Source organism: Pyrus communis, chromosome 9 (genome assembly GCF_041283825.1).
Source record: "Pyrus communis isolate YQ-2024b chromosome 9, ASM4128382v1, whole genome shotgun sequence".
NCBI classification, from domain to species: Eukaryota; Viridiplantae; Streptophyta; class Magnoliopsida; order Rosales; family Rosaceae; genus Pyrus; species Pyrus communis.
The window spans coordinates 10804028-10820772 of NC_142573.1; the positions used below are offsets into that span (position 1 = coordinate 10804028).

The following is a 16745-nucleotide window of genomic DNA, read 5'->3' on the forward strand; positions in this document are numbered from 1 at the left end:
AACTTTAAAGTATCAATTTTACCCTTGTGACAATTTTCTCTTACACCCTCTGAGTTTGAAGATTTCAAAATGGATTGTGAGGTTTTAATTGTCTCTTAGTCATTCATTAAATTGATGAGTATTTTGTTTCTTTTTTAATGTCCAATGATCCCACTACGTAATTATCATACAATCAATGAGACTGAAAACTCAAATGAATACAATTTTAATACATTAAGACTAAGCTTTATACTAAACTGATTATAGTTTACCAATTTATGACCTTGGATGTTTGTTCATTCGATTCAATACAAAGATACGTTTTTCTTTTGTAACCTTCTATAAATTCAGTTCTCCTTTTTTAAGGTAGCACTTTCACACCCATTGTTTTTTTTTTTCTTTATATCTCACAGAAATCATATAGTAAACGCTCGACTTATGTCAATTTCCTGCTAATTTCAAACATCGTATGTATCCCATTTGTTTTCATGAAGACAAGGATGTGTAGAGCGGTGAGGCCCTTCCTAATGCTTTTCCTTTTGGTATAGCTCGTACATAAAGTACTTTTATGGTTTCATATAGGATCTCAACAGAGTGTCATTCATGCTTTGCTACACAGTTTTTCACTCCTATGTTTCATTGGATTTGCCAACTCTTCATCTCATGTTAAGATCATGCCATTCTTGATGTTGCTTTCCCTTTGTGATGGTTTTAGTCCTTGGTCCCTCTGCCGTGTTGTTCTGCATCTTGCTTGGGTCTTAGCCTCTTTGGTTTTTTTAATTACGGTTTCTTTTTTTAACTTTATTTTGCTCGTGAGATTATTTTATTAGAAAAAGCACTCCAATAACTGTAAAATTTTTACAAAACCAAGACACGATTCAAAGTTGAAACAAATTTCTAGCTTCGCCCTTCCAGCCATATTGTTGTTTTGATCAAAACCATGTATGGAAATTATGAGTTATAAAACCAGAGTGTCACACTTACATCAACCCAACAACAAATAACAAAATTAGCAACAGATATTATTGTCTAAAATTGGCATATCCCATCACATTAAATAGGAACTTTCTCAATCCCATGATATCATCACCTCCTCCAAATCCTATCTGATATCTGAATAGCCTCTATAGAGACCAAGTTGAACCATTTGGATTTTTTTTTCTGAAGAAATGGTCATGTACAAGACGTTTACACTTTGCATTGTTGTTCTCTTGGTGTGCATCGAAACGAGTGCAAAGTCCATTGGTTATCCAGTTATGAGGCACGACTAGCCGATTCATTGCAGGGAGTCATACTGCTTGCCGCACCCACCCCATCCTTGTACTAGAGGTTGTGAGAAGGAGATGAGGTGTCAGAGTGGTCGTAAATTAAAATAAATCTTTAGAAATACGAGATTGATGAAACTTCAAGCCATTACCAAATGTTTACCCTTTGCAACTGAAGACGGTGTTATATATATATATATATATATATATATATATATATTGTTCTTTATCTAATCTCATTGCTTCTTGAGATTAGCATGATGTAATAGCAAAAATTCTCTTATTAATAACTAAATTCATAATTGTTTCTAAATCGAATCAAGTTCATATTTCTTTTTTTATTATCCGCATCAATAATCGTTACATGAACCTGGGAAATATTGAGCTCAAGACAACGCATGTAGCGAAGAACTATTGACTTTCGGTTTTTGAACTAGCGATATACATTTGGAAGAGTGACTCTAGACTAAGAACTAGTTGATTCTTATTAACCAAGTTTATATGTCATATTTGACCACGTATTCAAGTAACTAGGTCGCTGGATGATAGATAACTCTAGACCAAGAGCTAGATGATTCTTGTTAACCAACTAATGCCATATTTGATCACGTATATTAGTAATTGGGTTGTCTTGTTCATTTTTAGTCATTTGAATTAGAATAAGTCTTCTGAAACACGAGATAATGATCTTCAAGACATTACTTTTATGTATATATTTAGTAAATAGTTCTCAATCTATTGATTTTGCAAATATGATGTAATTATAAAGTACAATCTTTTTTCTTCATTCATCAAATGACGTCATTTCTTTGAAAACTAATTCTTCGTTGATCAAGTGTTCAGCGATTTTGAAACAAATGTGGTAGACACATCGCTCTCGTTTGTAAAAACTGATCATGAACACGCAATCTTGTGAGAAATTGAAGGGATGGATTGATCTTTTGAACCGCTAGATATGCGAAAGCTACAAATATATGCTAACACGGCTACCATCAACTAGTCTATTACAATAAGGGACTAATTGGCTTATACATGAGCACAGAAACATGCTGCAGACAGTTCAAACTAGAAAATCTTAACATTGCGCTTTTAACTTGTAACTTTGCTATATGAATGGAGACAGACCTCTCCATTCGTGGTCATCTGCTACTGTGTTGGAAAACTTGCAAATCAGTGTCCTTGTTAGTTTGTCGACATTTTAAGGTTTTAACCGTGCAGAAATGATCAGCTGGATATCGGCCAGCAGTACATATGCCATAGACAGCTTAAGCTTAACCAGTTTGGGTGCTTATCCAAACAACTTTAAGACACTAGTAGAATTTTGGCCGAAAACACACAAACTTGAAAGTTCAATCACCAAGTTCTTGATTTAGCTCAATTATACTTCAAAGCAAAAAGTCAAAATTTAACTGGTATTGGCGCTTGAGATTTTCAAATTTTACGAGTAACTATTGACTAAGCTCACTACTTCTAAATACTGCCAGAAATATACCAATATGTACTCGATTTTCTGTGTGAGGATCCATGAAATTTCTTAAAACATGTTACTCAGTTTACGGAATCTCTAGAGAAGGCAAGTTCATACTGCCTCAACTTCCCGGATCATTACCCCAAAGAATAAAATAACGAAAACCAGAATGAAAAATTCATCAAACCAAATTGTTGAGCTGCTCAAATACAAATCAGAGTTAGACCAGCAAGCAATATACCATAATTGTTGACACACATCTTAGTTACCAGCTTAACCTTTTAGGAAGAAGAATAAACCAGCAACGTTCCTCAGACCCAATCTAAATTATGTTCCTAAACCTATTGAGCCACATATATCAACCAGTTGGACGATATCTCTTAAGGTCGGCAAGAAATTATGAGAAGTTTATGGAACGGGATAAAACTTGTAATATCATATATCTCACAAATGAACACATTGTGTCATTACCTTCAGGAATCAAGGTGAGCATTCTGAAATACACGTCAAGCATTATGCAGAAGAACATTGGCATCCTCGTTTGACGGATCATGCATACACAATTCTCGATCTCTTCCTGCCATTTCTCAATTTGTTCCTTGTGCACCCTTAAGGTGTAGTTGTACGGTTGCACCCAAAAAAATGTATGATAGGGTGAAAAGGATTGAAATATCTAAAGTACCCATGCATAAATACAGAATTGAGATAACGTCGATATTTGTTGGTACGATGTCCATATTGTATTGAGAAAGTACTGATATTGTTGATAGAATGTCTATAAACTTTTGAGATAGTGTATATATTGTTAATACAATTATTATCTAGTATTTGACATAGTGTAGACAGTTTTCTATATGAGATTGCTATGTCGTTGATATGCCTTGGATAATTTTCTTTCTAGCATTTGTCTACTTCATCTTCATCTCCACGAATTTCTCAAGCTCCTTCCAGCTTTCACTGCTATCCATGATTACCAATAACGAGTATCCCGACCCGAACAACCCAATTCCATATTAACATACAGTAAAATTAAAAAGAGGACAAGGTGAGATTTAAAATTAGTGACCTAGCTCCTTTGATGGAAATTGTTGGGATTGGGAAGGAGAGAGATCGTGCTGCAGAATGTTAGAAACTGTAAGGGGTATTTTGGAGTTTGAATAAAAATATGAGGGTATTATTGACACAAAAATTGATTTCGGATGGACACCGTTTCCAGAAGCCCAATTACCTCCTCCCACCTAAGAATCCAATGATCCCTCATTCCCACTATTTCTGATTCCTGACGTCTTGGTAAACACTTAAATGACGAGGGGTATATGCAATTCTGTTCCCCACCATTCCATTGCCCTTTAGAAAACTTGGCATCAATGTTATTTAAGTGCCACAATCCCTCTTTTGGTACACTAAATGGAAAATATGTCATGCATGGCATGCATACTTAACATGATTGGGAGAAGTAAGAAATTAGAAAACTTAAGAATTAAGGACGCAATGAAACCAACTAGCTAGTTTTAATCCTCCTTTGTTGATATGATTTCTAATTTTCAGGTATTGGATTACGATTTTTAAGAGAAAACTCATACTTTTCTAATTCCATGCGTTAGCAAACATATGGGAGCTTAGGAACTGCAATGATTATTTAGAAAACTTCATTTTAATCCTTAAAAAAAATGAATTTTAGACTATAACCTTGTGTAAGATTAAAATCCAATTTTAGTCCCTGGTACATTTAATCATATCATTTATTAGTTATATTTTGATGTTTTATTTATCTTATTATTTTTATTTTAATGTATTAATTACATTTAAATTTAATTTTTCATAATAAATTTTAATGTCTACATTCAGGCAACTAATTTTTTTATAATATATATTCCGAAAACATTTTTGTATATTCTTCATTTAGGTACATTAATACATTTGAATATTTTAGTATATCCATTGGTACAAACATATAGGTACATTGATTTAATATAATGCATTTCGTTATGTACATTTTGGTACACACATTTGAGTATTGACTTTTAGGTACATTAATTCAATATATTATATTTCGGTACATACATTTAGGTACATACATTTCGGTATTGATATTTAGGTACATACATTTTGGTATTGACATTTAGGTACGTATATTTTGGTACATACATTTCGATATTGACATTTCGGTACATACATTTCGGTATTGACATTTAGGTATGTATATTCAATATAATATATTTCGGTACATACATTTAGGTTTATTATAATATATTTCGAATCATGTAGATACAAATACTTCAGTACAAAAAAGTCAATTTTATATATTTTGGCACAGTCATTTCTGTACACTTATGTATTTATATATTTTTGTATCACAAATTTCTTTTAATATTTTCTCATTTACATTAATTTATAATTAGAAAACTAAATATGTGCATATTAATAAAATTAAAATTTAAGGTGGAGAGATTAAATACAAATACACATTAAATAACAAAAATTGAATGTAAATTTTGATAAAAGTACACTTTAAGGGATTAAATTGAATATGTAATTTAGCATCAGGTTTTTTTTAAATTTTAATCTTTTGCAAAGACTAATGTTCAAAAACCCCATGATTATTTTACCCATAATTTAATGAACCTAGAGAAACTAAAAATCATAATAATTTCCATTTTCATTCTTTGTAAGTAAATATGTCCGAGTTTGACAAGAAATGGTATTAACACGTAGAACTCTTGAAACATATATTACTGAATTTCGGAAAAAAAAATCTATAGTATGTGTGCTATTAATCAGGTTGTTTTAAATGGAAACAGTTGAGTAAATTATGTTGAGGATTAATGCTAACCATATTGTTTGTATAAGTTCTAAAATGAGAGCTTCTGGTTTCAATTACCAAGATCAAGCCAGACTGTCTTATTACAAATTTACAAGCTACAAAGTCAAAATTAACAAACCAGATTGTATCATCCAATTGAACTTAAAAAAGAATTATAACTAATATTTCAGTTTCTCATTCAGCAGCTACATTGTCTATAATCTGCAAAAGATGACCACAATAAATAGACATTTTCTCAATCCCATAATCATCACCTCCTCACCACTTCTCCAAACCCCCACCAATACAATATCTCTATATTATTAATAATCTGTTTCTCATACGATATGGCCGTCGATTGCACAAGCTCCACCCCACTGGAATTCCGCTGCATGCCAACGACGATAGCGACATGGAGAGCGACGCAGATTACATAATATCGTGCGAGAGTGCTGACGCTTTCCGGAGATTGACGGATGATAAGGTTTACGATCGGTTTCCTTCCATAATTGTGTGCAGACAGACGCGAAAGGAGCCCGATTTGGCCACAAAACTCTTTTTGACGAGGATGAAGGAGTTGAGTATTCTGGTGCTGGCAGCGGTGGACACTGATCCACGCCATCATGAATTTCTGTCTTTACGGATGTGATCCTGCCGAGTGATTTGGAGAGGTGTACATTGCCAATGTCGGAGCTGATGGTGAGCACCTGAGGCAAGGTAGAAATTGTGGCGTTTAGCTACTCTGGGATGGGGTTCTTGTCCAGGGAATATTTTCCGCAGAAAGTGCAGGATCAGGATTGAACATGATATGATTCATATCTTAGGTACTGTCTTATTCTTAAAGTTCGTAAATTGAGTTTTTGAACTATCGAAGCACTATGATTTTATGTTTTGTATTACATTATGGCATTCGATATACAAATTTTAACTTTTTGTATGTTGAGATCTTAGTAGAATGTTAGCTTACAGCAGTATGAAGCACAGTTGAAACTTAAGTTCATAGATTCAGTTATACAAATCGTTATAGATATATGAATTTTATCTTGTGTGTTGTTCTGCTGTGATGTAGATTATTACGTGTTATACGAGTCGTTATGATGGGACTTGGTAATAAACTGCTAGATTAAGCTCTATAAGTTGTATTGTTGTACATTAGCTTCAAGCCAAACAGCTTCATGTATTTGATCTTTGGATTGGCATAAATATTGGTACGTGGATAAATCGAATTGAATCCCCAACCGGCTGATTCCTGAGGACAGAACTAAGACATTGATACTATCATACTGACAATGTTAAAATGATAGTGTAACGCAATGCAAGATTAAGCTCTATATTAAACTGATTGTAGTTTACTAACTTATGACCTCGGATGTTTGTTCCTTCTCTTTTGTTACCTTTTGAAAATTCACTTCTCTTTTAGTTAACACTTACACACCCATTGTTTCTTTTTTCTTTATATCTCACTGAAACCAAAAACTAAACACTCGACATTTGTCAATTTTCCTCCAATTGCAAACACCGTATGTATCCCATTTGTTTTCCTGAAGAAGAGGATGAGCATAACAGTGATTGTGAAATCTTGTCCCTGGATTTCATCATTCAAATTTCGTATTTCGTATTCGTAGTTGTCATGATGCGTTCCTAAATTTCGGTGTAGAAAACTTTTCGATTGCAGAAGGATTAAAATGCCCTTGTTGGGCTAGCGGAGTTTTATGTGGACGTTAGATTCCTTCATGTTTTACCTCATTTCTTGGCATATCTGGATAGTACGTGTTGATACAAATGCATGGGCACAAGCGGAACAAAATTTGGTGCTAGAACAAAGATTTTATGAGGCTTTGAAGTCGAGAGTATTTTGATCATTTTTCCATTATTTGGTTTTCTTGTTGTCTGTCTTGTTCGGACTTTGTTTTGTGTGCCAGAGGGACACACATCCCATCTTTCTTCTTCTGGTTCCTTCTCTCCCTCACTCGGTCTCAATCCTCTCTCTCTTCCTGTTTCCTTTCTCTCCCTTTCTCTCGTGAAAACGCAACACCACCACCACCTTAAACTTTGGCGAGTTGAGCGCTAAACCACCATTACCTTCATCTCCTCACTACCACAAAGTCATTTTTGAGCTTTGTTTCATCGAAAATGCACGTAGAACGTGGAAATAAGGAGATTTGACGAGGGCTGAGTTTTTTGTCCAATTTCAGGCCATCTCTGGCCATTTCTTGGACTCCAAACAGATATAAGATTGTTATCCTCTTGTCTTGCTCCATTTTGACATCAAAATCGTAGAACTTGGTTGAGATTTGAGCAAGTTATGGCTCATTGAAGTTTACCCAGAAATTTGACATTTTGCAACAGAATCCGGTAAAGTCGATTACTGTAGACTGTGGTAGGCGAGGACGCCGATGACCGAGGGAGGAAGAAGAAAGGGAATGTTTTGTTAACTCTCTGAAATATTCCTTAACTCTGTCAGGTAAATAGTGGAAATTTTGTTAGATTTAGTGCAATATTCTATCTCAGCGATGAAATATTCAGTCTCTTCAGCCAAGCATATGAGGGCGCTTGCCAGAGCTTGAGGTGGCATTGTGGCGCATGTGCTAGCACGTGGCCAACCGACGGCGGCTCACGGCGACTAGTGGGGGTGGCCTTTGGTCGACGATCTAAAATGTCTTTCATGGCTAACTTCGATGTCTTGAAATGCATATTTGAAATGTTTGAGAAACTTGAGGGCTAGATGACCGTTAACCCATTGTTATGGAGAGTTGATGCTTCAAATATATGTCTTGTCTCATTTCATTGAGCCATTCTAAACTAAGTTCCTTGCATTTCATTCAGTTTTGTTGAGTGATTTGGAATTGTATTCCGCTAGGGTTCCGTTCAGTGGCCCAATACCCTGCTTCGTCTAGATTCAATTGAGTGGTTTGGAATCCCTTTTTCTCTGACGATTTTGTTGAGTGGTTCAGAATCGTGTTTCGTTTAGATTTTGTTAAATGGTTAGGAATCCCATTTCCTTTGGGTTCCGTTGTATTGATAGGAACCTTGTCTTTGTCAGATTCCATTGAGTGGTCTGGAATCTCTCTCCTGTTCGGTTTTGTAGAGTGGTTTGGAACATGATCTTTGTTGAATTCCATTGAGTGGTAAGGAATCTCATCCTCTGTCTTCATTGGTTCCTTTCAATCGGTCTACAACGTGGAAGCTTATGAGCTGTAGGCTTTGGCGGAACTGTGTTGCTCTAGCTCTAGTTTTTAGAGTATTTGTGAATAAAAAAAATTTGAGAACCTTTGTTGTTTGGTTTAGAAAAGCTAATGGATGTTTGAGTGATTCATTCGAGATTTACATCGAATTGCTATTAAAGTATAATTTTATGATTTTTGTTTCTAAACTATATTCAATGGATTTGTTTTATGGTTATCACATATGTTGACTTATTGTCACTCAAATGAGCTTCGCAACTTATCGCAAACTATTGAGTTTCATTGTTTTTGAACCGACAATATATATTTGGAAGAGAAATGCCTCTTGACTAAGAACTAGTTGATTCTTATTAACCAAGTTTATATGTCATATTCGACCACATATTTAAGTAAATAGGTCACCATAAGAGAGACAACTCTAGACCAAGAGCTAGATGATTCTTGTTAACCAAGTAATGGCATACTTGACGCATTTATGTATAATTGAGTCGTCTTGTTCCTTTTGAGCCATTTAAACAATTTGTAAATCAAATGTTATTATTTTTCGAATTGGTGTGTGTACCAAAGGGCTAGCAGCTGATTGGTAAGATTTTCATTTCATTTATCATTTCTTAATCCGATGATTATGTATTCCATCTCCTCCAATCCTGTCTGATAATCCCATTATCCTCTAGTTATCTAAATTGTTCTGAAGAACAAATGGCCATGTCCAAGACATTTACCCTTTGCGTCGTTGCTCTTTTTGTTCTTTCTCTCCCTCACTCGGTCTCACTCATCTCTTTTCCTGTTTCTCTTTCTCTCTTTCTCCCGTGAAAACACAACACAACCACCTCTTAAACTTTGGCGAGTTGAGCACCAAACCACTATTACATTCATTTCCTCACTACTACAAGCTTATTTGTGAGCCCATAACGTGGAAATAAGAAGATCCGATAAGGGCCCAGCTTTTCGTCCAATTTCAGGTCATCTCCGGCCATTTCTTGTACTCCAAACAGGTAGAAGATTGTTCTCCTCTTCTGTAGATGTTGTTCTCCTCTTCTCTAGCTCCATTATGACATAGGGATTGTCGAATTTGGTTGAGATTTGAGCAAGTTATGGCTCATTGAAGTTTACCCAGAAATCCCACAAGTTAGCAGACTATCTTATAAAACATGTTTTCTGCTAAACTGTGCTTTTAAATCATTCCATCCATCTATTTTATGAAATATGATTTGAAATGCGTATTCTTTCTTCCTACCACTTCTCAATTTTTTCCTTGTGCACCCTGTAAGTGTCGTTGTACCAAAAATTTCAATCGTCCGAAATCCCAAATATATATTACAAATTCAACAGAAAATAAAGTTAGTTTTTGCAACTCACAGAATCATGCGCTCTTCAAACCCCTTGTTAATATTCTGAAAAATCGTCTTCCCTGATTCCAGAAGCTCAGATACCTATGCATAATTCCAATTGATTACATAAAAAAACGACCAAAAATTTTGCAAGTACGTACAGTTATTCAATGATTTATTTCATTCATACTGAAATTAAGTAGTAAATATAAATTACCCGCAGCATGAAGCGTTCGATCTTTTGAAGAATGTGTACGATTGCGAGCTCCACCTCCTCAGATCCAGCAACTACTGTCCCAAAATCTTCCTTAGGATTCATCTCTGACTCAAAAATCATAATAATATCGATTTTCATTCTTTGTAAGTATTGAATTTTGATGTATATTTGCTTTATGTAAACAATTACAAGATGAAACATATATATAGGGAAGAAAAAGATCATAAGCCTAATTTTGCCTAACTTACCTATCTTGCTTGACTAACCTAACTTGCCTAACTTTGAACAAGAAAATTGACTAGCCTACCATTATTCCAACATGTTTATTTCCTGCATTTTAACACTCCCCCTCAAGTTGGAGTGCGAATGTCGATGACACCCAACTTGCTAATTAAGACCTCAAATTGTGCCGAGCTTAGTGGTTTGGTGAACAAGTCTGCAGGTTGATTCGAGGTCCGTATGTAAGCTGTTTGCACCATTCCCATTTGAATCTTCTCACGTACTAAGTGACAGTCTATCTCTATATGCTTCGTTCGTTCATGAAACACTGGGTTCGAAGCAATGTGCATGGCAGCTTGATTATCACAAAACATTGTGACTGGTTGTGCATGATTTACTTGCAAGTCCTTCAAAATGTTTCTTAGCCATATAACTTCACAACAAGTAGTAGCCATAGAACGATATTCTGCCTCTGCACTGGAACGAGATATTGTGTTTTGTTTCTTCGTTTTCCAAGATATCGGTGCTTGTCCAAGGAAGATACAATAACCGGTTATTGACCTTCTAGTGTCTTTACACCGAGCCCAATCAGCATCACAAAAGGCTTGTAGTTGTAGTGAACCTGTAGAAGGCAAAAGAATTCCCTGTCCAGGAGATTGTTTGATGTACCTGAGAACCTTATGCACCGCTTCAAGGTGTGGTTGTTGTGGCTTGTCCATGAATTGGCTCAACATATTAACCACATAAGTCAGGTCAGGTCGCGTGATGGTTAAGTAAATTAGCCTCCCTACGAGTCGCCTGTATGAAGAAGGATCATGTAGGAGCGTCCCATCAGTTTGTGTAAGGGACAGGTTTGGTTCCATTGGTAATCGTGAGGGCTTCGCACCAAGGAACCCAGCATCTTCTAGTATCTCCAACGCATATTTGCATTGGCACAAGGCAATCCCTTGTTTAGATCTTGCAACTTCTATCCCCAAAAAGTATTTGAGTTTTCCCAAATCCTTTAGTTTAAAATGTTGGGAAAGGAAGAGTTTAGTCTCTTCAATTTCTCTCAAATTGTTACCTGCAAGTATCACGTCATCAACATACACAAGTAATGCCATGAAACTGCCTTGACGGTTTCGGACGAACAATGAGTAATCTGACCATGATTGATGAAAACCAGCAGTCTTGAGAGCACTAGACAGCTTGATAAACCATTGTCTCGAGGCCTGTTTTAAACCATAAATGGATTTGTGTAATTTGCATACTCGTGTCTCCCCCTTTCGTCCGAACCCAGGAGGCAGGGACATATAAACCTCCTCATATAAGTCACCATGCAAGAATGCGTTGTTCACATCAAGTTGATGAAGATGCCAGCCTCGTATGGAGGCAATACTCAGGAGGACGCGGACGGTGGTGAGCTTGGCAACTGGAGCAAAAGTTTCCCGATAATCAAGCCCCTCAATTTGACTGTAGCCTTTAGCAACGAGACGAGCTTTGTAGCGTTCAACACTGCCGTCAGGTTTAAGCTTCACCTTATAGATCCATTTGTAACCGATGGGATGTTTGTGAGGTGGTAAGGGCACAAGAGTCCAAGTGCGATTGTCATGAAGGGCAACAATCTCTTTTTGCATGGCGTCACGCCATTTTGGATCCTGAACAGCCTGCGAAAAACTGGTGGGTTCTTTGATAATGGTGAGGGTGGTGAGAAAGGTTTTGTGAGTGGGGGATACATGGTCATAAGATAAATAATGAGATATGGGGTGAGATGTACCTGATGACTGGACTATGCTTGTGGAAGATGTGGGAGCAACACGGGAAGGGAGGGCCACCTCAACATGAAAGTCCTGCAAAAATGTGGAAGTTTTGGTCGGTCGAGTGCTACGACGGAGTGGAGGTGGTTGGTCTGGTGATGGAGTGGTTGGAAGTGGTGAAGAGTGTAGAGTATGTGTAGGGTATGTGGAGGTGGGGAAGAGTGGTGAAGGTGTTGATAAGGTATCTGGTGGTGGAGTTGTAGTAGGTAAAGGAGATGAGAGTGGTGTGATGTCGGTAAGTGTGGGAGAGGTGGTGTTTATGTCTTCGGGTGCAAGGCTTGAGTGCGACTCAATGGGAGAGGTCAAGTCAAACGTGATGGATGAGGGTGTAATGTTTGATGGAGACGGGGCAGCGGAAGTGGTATGATTTTGGAATGGAAAATGATTTTCAAAAAAAACAACATCCCTAGAAACAAAAGTCTTATTGTGTTTTATATCAAACAATTTATAACCCTTTTGACCATAAGGATACCCAAGAAAAATGCATTGGATTGCACGGGGGTCGAATTTAGAGGGCCTTTGGGCGTGTGTAGAAGCAAAACATAAACTACCGAAAACCTTTAAATGGGAATAGTTAGGTGCTTTGTGAAACAGTTTTTCGTAAGGTGTTTTACCTTGGAGAAGTAGAGTGGGTGTTCTATTGATGAGGTAAGCTGAGGTTAAGATTGCATCCCCCCAAAAACGTTTTGGCAAACAAGCTTGAAAGAGCAAAGCCCGAGCAACATTGAGCAAATGTCGGTGTTTACGTTCGGCAACACCATTTTGTTGTGGTGTGTTGACACAACTAGATTGATGTATGATGCCTTTGAGAGCATAAAATTGCTCAAGCTTAAACTCAGGGCCATTGTCACTTCGTATGATTTGAACTCTGGTATTGAATTGAGTCTCAATCATTTGAATGAATCCGACTAAAATGTCTTTTGTGTCAGATTTATGTTTCATCAAATAAACCCAAGTGCTTCTAGTGTAGTCATCTACGATGGTAAGGAAATACTTGGCACCTGAAATAGAAGCAACTTGATAACCACCCCAAATATCAATATGCAATAATTCAAAACATGATTTGGTAGAAATAGAGCTCAAAGGAAAGGGTGATCTTGTTTGTTTGGCCAATGGGCAAATTAAACATTTTTCCAAATCACAAGCCTTATTGTTAAATAAAGGTAATAACGAAGTGGCTTTATGAGATGGGTGTCCTAGGCGTTGGTGCCAAAGCTTTGGTGAGACGGTTTGAATATTGTTGCATGTTCCTTTCTTTGATGGGTCGAGGTAGTAAAGTCCATCCTTTTCAGTTCCTGTCCCAATCATCTTCCCCGAGCGAAGGTCCTGAATGACACAAAATTGGGTGAAGAAAATGGTGACATATAAGGAATCATAGGCTAGTTTACTGATAGATATTAAATTTAACCTAAAGAACGGCACACATAGGACATTTTCAAGGATAAGATTATGAGAGAAAACAACTTGTCCAATGTGAGTGACTTTGGCAACGGAACCATCTGGCAGTTCAACTGTATGATTTTCAACAGCTCGTGAGTGTGTAAGGAGACTAGGACTGCAAACTATGTGATCCGTGGCACCACCGTCCAGGATCTAAATACTTTTGGTTCCTTTACATGGAAAAGAGAAGGCTTTACCTGAAAGTTCTTCATGACTAGGAGGATTACTAACTTGATTGGCAAATGATGATTTGTTCTTGTTCAACATCTGAAGGATTTGCTTGCAGTCCTCCTGAGAGAACGGGAAATTAGGCCCTGTCTCTTGCTTGTTACTTTGTGAAACTTGATTGCCCTTTGAAGAAAAGAGACGATTGGATTTGGTCTCTGTGGCTGCTTTCCGTTTTCGACAGAAATCGAAGGTGTGGCCTTTCCATCCGCAAAAAGTGCACTTGAGATGTGCACGACAATTTTTGGTGATGTGATTGGTTTTATTGCACTTTCCACATCGCATCTCCTTGTCTTCAGGTGTAGGTTCTCGCGACAGATTCTTCACTGCAAAGACATCAGTTTCTAGTTGTGTGCTTTTCCCATTGGAAACCTCTGCCTGGCGTTCATGTCGAAGGACCAATGCATATGCCTTGTTCACCGTAGGCAGTGGTTCGAGAAGAAGAGTATTGCTTCGAACCGTAGCATACGATTCGTTCAGTCCCATAAGGAACTTCATGGTTTTCTAAGTTTCAACATATGAGTTCATCTCATTCTTTGTTCCACAACTGCATGCTGGAATGGAACACAAAGTATCACGTTCATCCCATAAACTTTTAAGTTTAGTGAAGTAAGAACTTACACTCATATTGCTTTGGACGCAATCATGGATCTCGTTCTCAACATGGAACAGCTGAACTATATTCACATGTGAGAACCTCTCCTGCAGATCGGTCCACATTTGTCGAGCATCCTTGTAGTTGATGACACTCCCTGAAATCTCCTTTGACATGGAGCCTAGTAGCCATGTCTTGACCAAGTTGTTGCAGCGATTCCATTGCTGCAGCTCCTCAAAATTATCCTCACTTGGTTTGTTGATCGTCCCATCAACAAAACCAAGTTTGTTCTTGACCGTTAAGGCCATACTCATGGATTGAACCCATGTGTTGTAGTTGTCTTCCACCAATGGTTGTGGTACGAGGATTGCACCAGGTTGATCCGAGTGGTGGAGATAGAGCGGGTGGTTGGGACTTTCCCATTTTGAATGAGAGGCCATGCCTAGAATGGTTGACCTCGTGGCTGCTTTAGAGCTGTGTTTTGTGGTTTTTTTTTTTTTTTTTTTTTTTTTTTTTCCAGATCACAGCTCTGATACCATATTGAATTTTGATGTATATTTGCTTTATGTAAACAATTACAAGATGAAACATATATATAGGGAAGAAAAAGATCATAAGCCTAATTTTGCCTAACTTACCTATCTTGCTTGACTAACCTAACTTGCCTAACTTTGAACAAGAAAATTGACTAGCCTACCATTATTCCAACATGTTTATTTCCTGCATTTTAACAGTAAGTAAATATGTGAGTGTGCCAAGAAATGGTGTCAACACATAAAACTCTCGAAAAATATATTGCTGAATTTCGAAAAAAATAATGTGTGCATTGTTGTGTACTATTAATCAGGTTTTTTAAATGGCAACAGTTGAATAAGTATGTTGAGGATTAATGCTAACCATATTGTTAATATATGTTCTGAAAATGGTAGAGCTTCTTGTTTCAATTACCAAGATCAACTTGAAACAATTTTCTAGTCTGGCCCTTCAAGCCAGACTGTCTTCTTATTAATTTACAAGCTACAAAGTCAGCATTAACAAACCAGATTGTATCATCCAATTGAACTTAAAAAAGAATTATAAATAATATTTCAGGTTATCAAATGTGCTGCCACATTGTCTGTAATTGGCAAAGACGACCACAATAAATGGACACTTTCTCAATCCAATAATCATCACCTCCTCACCACTTCTCCAAACCCTTCACCAATACAATATCTCTATATTATTAATCTTTAATTCGTTTTGAAGAAGAGATGGCCGCGTCCAAGACATTTACAGTTTACATTGTTACTCTTTTGGTGTGCTTACTCTACATTCAAACCACGAATGCCAATTCCAGTAGACAGGTGACGACGCCCAACCAGCCGTCTCCTTGTGGGGAGGCAAGCTGCATGCGGCCGCCATCATCCAGTCCTCCACCACCCCTTCTTTATAACAAAAATTGTCAGATGGTGAACTTGTACTGCTCGGCTGGTCGTAAATGTAAATAAAACTTTGGAAAGGCCACCAAGTAAATAAGAAACAACTTAATGGTGTTCTATTTATATAGTGGCTCATTCATCGAACCGTTTTGTAAACATGACGTATGTTTGATTCATTAGTGGTCCATCTTAGACTGCAACATGAATATGATAGTTTGTTGTTATGGTAAGAGAAATAAAAGAAACATTAACAAAATAAAATAAAATAAAAAATTGAAAAGAAAGGATCGGTATGAAGATAGCGACTTTTTCCAATATTAGTCGCTATATTTTTAGCGATTATACGTAAGACGAATAGTTATCAAAGTACCGATCGTATCATTTTCTTTTTTTTTTCTTTTTTCTTCTTTTTTTTTTCTTTTTCAATTTAAGTATTAAATCATTGATTACAAATTTTAAAAAATGAATTATAATATATTTTGGACAAAAAAAATATATTTTGAAAAACACGAATATGATAGTTTGTTGTTATGGTAAGAGAAATAAAAGAAACAATAACAAAATAAAATTAAAAAAAAAATTTGAAAAGGGCAAGATTGGTATGAAGATAGCGACTTTTTGCGATGTCAGTCGCTATTTTATTAGCGATTATCCTAAAAAAGAATAGTTATCAAAGTATCGATCGTATCATTTTCTTTTTTTTTATTTTTCAATTTATGTCTTAAATCATTGATTACAAATTTTTAAAAATGAATTATAATATATTTTGCACAAAAAAAAATATTTTGAAAAACACGAATA

The 16745-nt window shown here is 36.5% G+C and overlaps 1 pseudogene; it reads right to left on the reverse strand.

Moving 5' to 3' along the window:
- Positions 1–13551: 13551 nt before the first annotated feature.
- On the reverse strand, positions 13552–15039 carry LOC148694234 (uncharacterized; annotated as a pseudogene).
- Between the last annotated feature and the right edge of the window lie 1706 nt (positions 15040–16745).